General features: G+C 39.5%; 1 long non-coding RNA gene across 2 annotated transcripts; it reads right to left on the bottom strand.

Annotated features, from left to right (window-relative positions):
- Positions 1-7,713: 7,713 nt before the first annotated feature.
- Positions 7,714-9,954, bottom strand: LOC116412242. 2 transcript variants are annotated; one of them, XR_004223606.1, is made up of 3 exons: positions 9,846-9,954; positions 8,846-8,928; positions 7,714-8,478 (listed from the first exon to the last, which is right to left on the bottom strand). It is a non-coding gene; the product is annotated as an uncharacterized LOC116412242 (long non-coding RNA). The 2 variants fall into 2 exon arrangements; XR_004223607.1 differs by having other exon boundaries at positions 7,714-8,485.

A 9,954-nucleotide genomic window follows, 5' to 3' on the forward strand; every position in this document is an offset into this window, starting at 1 on the left:
ATATGATAGCATCCTGGGAAGGAGTGCAAGAACATCTCCCCGTATCATAGGAACACACAGCGCGCCCTGGAGCATCTCCTAAGAACATGGGAACTGAAGCAGAGTGCGTTGTCTCCAAAGTAGAATATGTTCCAAAGTGTGGGAAAAGACTAACCAAGAGATAAATACAATTTCTTTGGTTGATAAAATGATGTTTTTTAGTAGAATGTGAAAATACTGCATTCCACGCACTGAATCACATCACCTTCATGCCGGTGTCTATAAATGTCTCAGTATATATTGGTTAGTAGTAATGATAATGAAGTAATGAGGAGATAGCTAAGACCTATAGCCTGTGGCATTCCACACAGGGTTATAATAAACTTACAGCATCATCCAGGCCCCAGCGGCTAGTGTAATCACATCTGGAAGAACATTTGTTGTAAAGGTGATTGCACTATACAACAAGCAAATGCTATATAATCAGTCAATTGTAGGATATATCATTTTAAGAGGTTCAGTTGCAGTTTTACATCATGGTCTCCTCGGGTGGTTTGGTTCTTACATTCAGTGGCCTTCATGCCCAACCCTCACATGATAACCAAGTTGCACATCTGCTAAACTGGCCTTATGCAAAGACAGACAAGTGGCATGTTGTGGTTCCCTCACAAACCAGATCAGTCAGCTAAACATACACTATGCATTGGAAGGATCTTGATGTTTTATGGATTTTATATATTTAAATGTTGCTCACGGGTAAAAAAAGGTTAGGGGGCACTGATTTAAAGGGTTTAAATTTCCCTAGCAACCAATCAGTTCTGAAAGGTGAAAAGGAGAGGCCTGAATAGAAAGGTAATGAATAAATAGTAACAATCACAAAAACAAATGTAGCCTCACCGAGCAAGATTTTTTGGCTGCCAGGGTCAGTGATCCCCATTTGAAAGCAGAAGAAAAAAGGCAAGTAACTCAAAAACTATAGCAAATAAAAATGAAGACCAACTGAAAAGTTGCTATAAGGTTAATGGCTAATTGACTGCAGCCTCCAAACAGGTTCCTCTGCCAGGAAACCAGCAATCCCTGGGATTACAAAGCAAACTGCTACATTTTGAGAGCAACTATGATATAGTAAATATAGCAGTTTCTGTATAGTCAAGCAGGTGACAAACACATGGCTAAAAGCCACTGTCCCAGATGCACATTCAGGGTCACTACACTTGAATAATCTTCATCAATTGTGGTTAAAGGAAAATTATACCCCCAAAGTAGGTCTCAATAAAAATATATTGAATAAAACAGCACATATGAAAACCCTGCTTCATCTAAATAAACCATTTTCATTCAAATATAATTGGGTATTATTGGGTATAATTGGGCTATTGGGTAATCCTAAATAGAAAACTGACATTTTAAGTACTATGGGCCACCTCCTGGGATCATATCAATCATGGTGCACACAAACAAACCAAGGGCACACATACAAGTTAGGTCACATTAGCCAATCAATGGACAAAGCTTCGTCTTGTACTGCCACACTTCTTCCTGTTACAGTTAGAGCTGCTTTATTTCTGGTCATGTGACCTCTGAGGGAGCACACAGCTCATCACTAAATGGCGGCTCAAGGAAAGATATAAAGGGCAATATTTAATTATGTACATATTCCAGTTTGGTAAGATTCTTTAATAGGCCATGTTATATGATATATAATCTATCTGTTGGTAAAGTATTCACCCTGGGGGTATAGTTTTCCTTTAAGACACCTACTGGATCCATTTCACACATGTACCCAAATATAACATTATACAGGGAGCTCAGGTAAGGGCTCTGGCATGGAACATTTCCACTTTGTATAAAGAGATTAAATGCTTTAGCAGCAGCAAGAAAAACATGCAAAACTGGCCCTAATATCCCACTCAGTGCGTCCCACTGTAGCACACAGATAGCCATGCTGATGCTGAAATATATATAATTTGCTCTCAGTTGATTTTTATTGAACTGCACTGCAATAAAAATATTTCTGACATTCGAAAATAAGGCTGAAAAGGTTCATAAAGCATTTCTTTTATAAGCAGATATATAATCAGCACTGATTAGAACTGCACCCTGCTGAGCAGAATCAGCACACTTAGGTGAAGTGGTGCCAAAGAAAAAAAAATAAATATACTTTATACTTTTCATACTCCCTAGATACTAACCCCTTCTATCAAGTTGGTTATAGCAGAAAATGGAGCACCAAATGTACCCCTTTCAGGGCCAGAACTAGCGAGTCCTAATACATTGTTCTTGCTGGTAAAACCCTATGTTCCAGTGATTATTGTTTAAATAGCCAAAAATGTGCAGTTTTTCAAAAAGAATTGTGTGGCAGTTTTCTCAGCGACAAATTCAGGAATAATGCTTTGCATGCCAGTTGTGTTTCCTATGTGATATATATGTACTGTGTTCCATTTGCTAGTACAGCTGAGAGAGAGAGAGCAAAGAGCAATAAATACACAGACATATGGGCACCAAAGAGGCCAAGCCCCTGCATTGCCAAAGAAACTCACCCTGCTGGTTCTATAGTAATATGTATATACTGTATATGGGAATGTGACCCATTTTCAGTGTGAGATAAGCTAGGGCTACTGCTGGGGCCCACCAGGCAACATCATGGTATTGTGGTGCTGCCCAGTCCAACTGTGTGTATAAAAGTACTGTACATGTTGCCTTATGTCCTCCCTCATTTCATGGAGCGCTTAGGTACCTCGGCCCTTTTAGTAGTATTGACTTTATACATTTTGTGCTCCAAATAAACAATTTATTTGTAATACTGCCTACCATTTGTATTATTCTGTTTATTCAGGGTCTAGGGCAGTATTCACATGGGCATCAGGTGCCTTACCCCTAAGTAAGATCAGTAACTGATCTGTTTATATTCTTCCTTATATTTCCAACATGTTACAATATTCCCTAAATACAAGTGGAAGAAAGGAAAATGCTTTTTTAGATTATAGTTGTATATAAAGGATATACAGGTATGAGTTCATTATCTGGAAACCCGTTATCCACAAAGTTCCTTATTATGGGAAGGCCATCTCCATTAACTCTATTATAATCAAATAATTCTACTTTTTAAAAAAATATTTCCTTTTTCTTTGTAATAATAAAACAGTTCCTTGTACTTGATCCCAACTAAGATATAATTAAATCTTATTGGAGGCAAAACAATCCTATTGGATTTATTTAAATTAAAGTTTAAATTATTTTTTTAGTAGACTTAAGGTATGGTGATCTAAATTATGGAAAGATCCCTAATCCAAAAAAACCCCAGGTCTCGAGCATACCTGTATTAGCTTTCATCTTACAGAGTTGAACGCAGCACTTCAATGTGTGCTCAATGTGTGCTCAGCGTGAAAATAGTACAAAGGATGATATAGAGCTGGTTGTGGTTGAGTACGCTACCTCTATCCCTGTATATCAAACCTTTCAATCTAATTAGCCATGAGGCAAGCTTGCTTCCATGCAACCCCATTGTGCTTTCAGCCCTTTGTTCGGGATACCTCAGCACTAGGGGGAACTGAATAATCCAACTTAAACTAATGCACACAAGCCCAGCACTCAGCTCTTTCAGAAAACCCATGTAACCACTGTGGTGCATATGCTTTGCCAGGTTGCAGCACCAACCCATCCAAGTAAACACCTAGTGATGCACATATAATAGAAATGGATATGTTATTATATATTTTTTTTCACTCAAGTGCTTAATTTCATTGAGAGAAGAACAGTGTAGTACAATAGTTACAGCTAGATGACAGCATGTAACAATACTACAACAGCAAACACATCATCACGTATTGCTGGCATGACTCATAGGGTTAACATCATTTTGGAAGCATCAAACACTGTATAACAAAGGATGTTATATATTTTATTACACCACACATTGTGGATCTTACCATTTAAATCAACAGGGAGTGATTCAGACACTGTGGCTAACCGCATTTCCTTTGCACAGATATTTTTGTTTTTTTTCTGACCTGGCCAAAGAAACCGATCTTTTATACAGCCGATACTGATGACATACAGCGCCTGTAGATAAGCACCCAAGTGCATCCCTGCTGCAATTCATTAACATTAATAGGAACCGCCAGACAAAGCCATTAACATTAGTGATGAACAAATTTGCCCCATTTCGGTTTGCCAAAAAATTTGAGAAACTGGAAAAACCGTGCCATTTTTTAACCTGGCCTTTTTTTTGTCATGCTGCATCGTTTTTGAATTTTTTGCAGCAAAATTTTGCTGAACTTTTGCAAAACAATTCGCCAATGGTGAAATGCAGAATTTTGCTGCAAATCTGCCTGGTGAAAAAATTCACTCATCACTATTTAACATTCTTAAGAAAGCAATATGGTGCGGAGGTTGGTCTGTGCGTCAGCCATGGCACTTATGAACATCATTAATGAACATCAGGAGCAGTAACCGGCAGAGAGGGACATTTATTCCACCATTTTGCATGTAACTTCCATGTCAATAGAAATGAATGGGTTTACCTTAAGCTGGCCGATTTTCCAACCCTCCACTGACATTCAGGGCTGAATTGTCAGATATGGAGGTAGAAACAATAGGATTTCTACCTCCTTCTGTCGATTCAGCCCTAAAGGCAGATTTTGCTCAGGCGCCTTGGTGGCCAATCAAATTCTTTTAACCCGCCCGATTGGCAAGTCGGCCGATATCCGCAGCCTTCTGCGATATCAGTCGCCAAATATCTTACGAAACGAGGTTTTGTACAGTATTATCGGTGCGTGTATGGCCAGCTTTACTGTAACTGACCCTTTAAGTAAGAAAGTTGTACCTACAAAGCTGTGCCTTTAATTTAGAGCAAAATTTCAATTACAAGTTTATAAATTTCTGTAAATGCAGCAGCGCTGACAAACAAGCAATGATGTTTGTCATATTTTGAACTAAGGAGCTGCTTTATGCTGCAAGTTCAAAATGATCACCTAATGCAGCATTAGGAGGCTTTATGGTCGGACATTATTGCAGAATACAGAACATCTTCTTCAGGGAGCACGCTTGAGGATTTCTAAATGTCTTACAATGACAAAGGTTAAGTTGTTCACTTCAGAAGAGCATCAGCTGAGCGAGTATAAGGGGCTGTTACCATTCCGATCCCATTCAGGCCGATGATTGAAGGAACAGTTCAGTGTAAAAATTAAACTGGGTAAAATGGATAGACTGTGCAAAATAAAAAATATTTGTGATATAGTTAGGTAAAAATGTCATCTATAAAGGCTGGAGTGGGCAGATGTCTAACATAATAGCCAGAACTCTACTTCCTGCTTTCAGCTCTCAAACTTCTCAGTTTGTCAGTGACTTTAGAGTGGGCAACATGGGAAATAACTGTTCAGTTAATTTGTGAGCACGCAGGTCAGACTGAAATGCAAACTAACTGAACAGTTATGTCCCATGTGCCCCCCCCCCCACTCAAGTCACTGATGGCTACTGACTGCTAACAGCTTAAAGGACAAGGCAACGCAAAATATAATTTTTTGCCTAATAAAAGAACCAAAATTCTAAGCAGCTTTGCAATATACAGGTCCTTCTCAAAAAATTAGCATATTGTGATAAAGTTCATTATTTTCTGTAATGTACTGATAAACATTAGACTTTCATATATTTTAGATTCATTACACACAACTGAAGTAGTTCAAGCCTTTTATTGTTTTAATATTGATGATTGTGGCATACAGCTCATGAAAACCCAAAATTCCTATCTCAAAAAATTAGCATATTTCATCCGACCAATAAAAGAAAAGTGTTTTTAATACAAAAAAAAATCAACCTTCAAATAATTATGTTCAGTTTTGCACTCAATACTTGGTCGGGAATCCTTTTGCAGAAATGACTTCTTTAATGCGGCGTGGCATGGAGGCAATCAGCTTGTGGCACTGCTCAGGTGTTATGGAGGCCCAGGATGCTTCCATAGTGGCCTTAAGCTCATCCAGAGTGTTGGGTCTTGTGTCTCTCAACTTTCTCTTCACAATATCCCACAGATTCTCTATGGGGTTCAGGTCAGGAGAGTTGGCAGGCCAATTGAGCACAGTAATACCATGGTCAGTAAACCATTTACCAGTTGTTTTGGCACTGTGAGCAGGTGCCAGGTTGTGCTGAAAAATGAAATCTTCATCTCCATAAAGCTTTTCAGCAGATGGAAGCATGAAGTGCTCCAAAATCTCCTGATAGCTAGCTGCATTGACCCTGCCCTTGATAAAACACAGTGGACCAACACCAGCAGCTGACATGGCACCCCAGACCATCACTGACTGTGCTTACTTGACACTGGACTTCAGGCATTTTGGCATTTCCCTCTCCCCAGTCTTCCTCCAGACTCTGGCACCTTGATTTCCGAATGACATGCAAAATTTGCTTTCATCCGAAAAAAGTTATTTGGACCACTGAGCAACAGTCCAGTGCTGCTTCTCTGTAGCCCAGGTCAGGCGCTTCTGCCGCTGTTTCTGGTTCAAAAGTGGCTTGACCTGGGGAATGCGGCACCTGTAGCCCTTTTCCTGCACACGCCTGTACACGGTGGCTCTGGATGTTTCTACTCCAGACTCAGTCCACTGGTTCCGCAGGTCCCCCAAGGTCAGGAATCGGTCCTTCTCCACAATCTTCTTCAGGGCCCGGTCACCTCTTCTCGTTGTGCAGCATTTTCTGCCACACTTTTTCCTTCCCACAGACTTCCCGCTGAGGTGCCTTGATACAGCACTCTGGGAACAGCCTATTCGTTCAGAAATTTCTTTCTGTGTCTTACCCTCTTGCTTGTCTTGCTTGAGGGTGTCAATGATGGCCTTCTGGACAGCAGTCAGGTCGGCAGTCTTACCCATGATTGCGGTTTTGAGTAATGAACCAGGCTGGGAGTTTTTAAAAGCCTCAGGAATCTTTTGCAGGTGTTTAGAGTTAATTAGTTGATTCAGATGATTAGGTTAATAGCTCGTTTAGAGAACCTTTTCATGATATGCTAATTTTTTGAGATAGGAATTTTGGGTTTTCATGAGCTGTATGCTACAATCATCAATATTAAAACAATAAAAGGCTTGAACTACTTCAGTTGTGTGTAATGAATCTAAAATATATGAAAGTCTAATGTTTATCAGTACATTACAGAAAATAATGAACTTTATCACAATATGCTAATTTTTTGAGAAGGACCTTTACATTTATTACAAGTTTGTAATGGTTTTTGAGTTATTTGTACATATAATTGCTATTAGAAGCAGTGCTTGTCTGTCCTTTTCTATTCCCTGCCCTGGTGGCTCAGACTGTTGAGACAATGTAACACAAGGCCCCAGACTGACAGACCTGTATTGCTGGAGAAGCAAGACCTTTGCAACATTGTTTAAAATGTAACAACCAGGAGTTCAGCAAATGCAGCTTTTAATAGCAATTACATTTACAAATAACGTTTAAAGCGCTACAAATTTTTAATTATTTCATATTGGAAAGTTGCTTAGTTGTTTTTTCTTTCATTATGCAAAAAAAATATTTTTGGGGGTGACATGCCCTTTAAAGAGCTGCAAAGTAGGAAGTAGTGTTCTGCCCATTATGTTAGACATCTGCTAACTCCAGCATTTATAGATTTTTTCCTAGCTAACTATATTAGAAACATTTTTTTATTTTGTGCAGTCTATTTTACCCAGTTTCATTTTTACACTGAACTGCTCCTTTAACCTTTTCAGCACTGGCAAGTCAGGCAGATGAATACTGAATCTTTGCTGGTACAACCCACATACAGCCTTGTATGGTTTGACCTGTTAGGTAAAGAGAGGAGCGCCAATTCATCCATTAAGTGTTGCCCATTGTTCTTTGTGTGACCTGCATGCCCCCGTGCTGTTGGAAACGAGATTGATAACAGATATCTCAATGGGAACAGTCATCCTGAAAAGCAGTTTTCATGTAACATCCCACTCATCTTGGATTTAAATCAGGATCCATGACTCAAAATCATAAAAAGCCTAGAATATTGGCTCTCTGACTGCTATTGTTGGAAGGCATGAAAACTTTTTTTTCTAAATATGCAGATCTCACCGTAGCATTAACAGCTCTAATGCCGAGTGGGAAAATGACATTTCCTGAGGAAAGGGAAAACTATTTCACTTGCATCACTCGAAAAATTACAAAAAGGTATTGTATTTAAATGGGTTGTATTTGATAGAGAATCCATGGCAGCTTATATGTCACAATGATTAAGTGATAAATTAATCACTCCTTTTCTTGGTTTTCCAGGTAATCCTTATAAAGGCAGTTTCCCAGAGTAAATGGCAGAGCAATGCACCTCTTCCTAGGGGGTGAGCGGCTCAAGAGAGGTTGCTGGCTCCCCATTACACACCCTGCATCAAACACATTCTTGCACTTTGAGGATGAAACCTTAAAGCCTCCTGTCTTTTCTCTTTTTCAGTCCACTCTGTGCCCCTCTTTGTGCCGCTCTCACCAGGCCTTTAAACTGGCCTTGCATCTTTGCTTTTTTTCCTAAGAGCTGAAAGAAAGGGGTTTCAAATACATGTATCCAAGAGATAAACTATACTCTTTTTATTTAAATATATCCAACTTTTTAAATCATTATTAATACATTGCTTATTTGGGGAATGGAATGAGTAATATACAAGAAGACAAAGGAAAGGCTATTATGAAAGAGAGAATAAAAGAAGCATAAGAAGGAACTCTGCCCCTCAAGATTCGCCATGTGTTGTGGATTCCATATGAGGGAAATTATTAAAGGTTACAAATACTATTTATCGGCAATTGCTCACATACAAAACGAATATACAGTTGTGCCCCATTAACAATAAAAGCCAAGCATTGCTCTCCCCGGTGCAAGTGACAGTAGTAGAATTACCTTCGGTTAAGGGTGGCTTTGTTTAGAGGTATATATGCAAACGGATCGTTCTTGCCTTTCTGTTTCACGTCGCCTTTTCCTTTCTGTTAGGGAGAAACACAATATAACATTCACAAATACAAACTTTCAGTACTTTAACATACAGAAAGTTGCCCAAACATTCAGTCAAAGGCCTTTTGCTATGAATGTGGCTAGTATACGAATGAGTGATAGAAAAGGGAATGTAATGGAGACAGAGCTATACCAGCAAGGAGGGAGGTAGCTCTGACTAAACATCTAGATGTTGTAGTCTGCAGCATAAACACCAATCCCAAAAGCAACAAGCTGCTTACTGTCACCCCTTCATTGAATATTTCACTTTCAGGGGCACAGTTAAAATACAGAGACTGCTAGCCCCCTTGGAACTAGTCAGCAGCTCCAACCAAGCAACGTCGCCCCTCCTAGAAACTAGAACCAGTGAAATAAGACCCTTAAAGCACAATGAAATTCATATATATATATGAATATAACACAGGACCTTTTCCCCCCCACTACCGGTACCTGTTAATAAAACCCATAATAGCATGGGGGTTGGTGGCCACCAACTCTGCCTACTTTACTTCTTTTTCCCTTCTCTTTTACAGCCAGGAACATGAGCAGTTGTAACTGATTTGATATTGACTTCAAATTCCCAAGCTCTTGTTCAGTGATCAGTACCAGAGAAATGGGAAAAGAATGTTGGTTGAGTCGAGATGACAGCCACCAATCCCTGCTGTACTGCTCTGCATTTAATTAAGGCAAGGGTGAATGGGGCAGTATTGGGTTCATACATTGTGTGGCTCAGGAGGTTTCTACAGGGCCTATGTCATATTATGGTCACAAATTAAGATCTGAAAAGGGGCTGAATGCAATTAAACCAGACTGGAACTGGTGGGGTTATGGCAAGTCAGGGCAGGCTTGGGAATGCTTGGTCATGTCTCAAAACATATATTACCTACATATATATGTATATATATTATACCTTAGATTTGTAGTTTGCTCCACTTTCTGGCTTTTTGGAGATTGGTCTGTGTATTCCAGAGCCGCCAGCTGTCAATAAGACACACAGATCAAGTTAGGATAAAGTCTAG

The sequence above is a fragment of the Xenopus tropicalis genome, chromosome 7, assembly GCF_000004195.4.
Source record: "Xenopus tropicalis strain Nigerian chromosome 7, UCB_Xtro_10.0, whole genome shotgun sequence".
Taxonomy (NCBI): Eukaryota; Metazoa; Chordata; class Amphibia; order Anura; family Pipidae; genus Xenopus; species Xenopus tropicalis.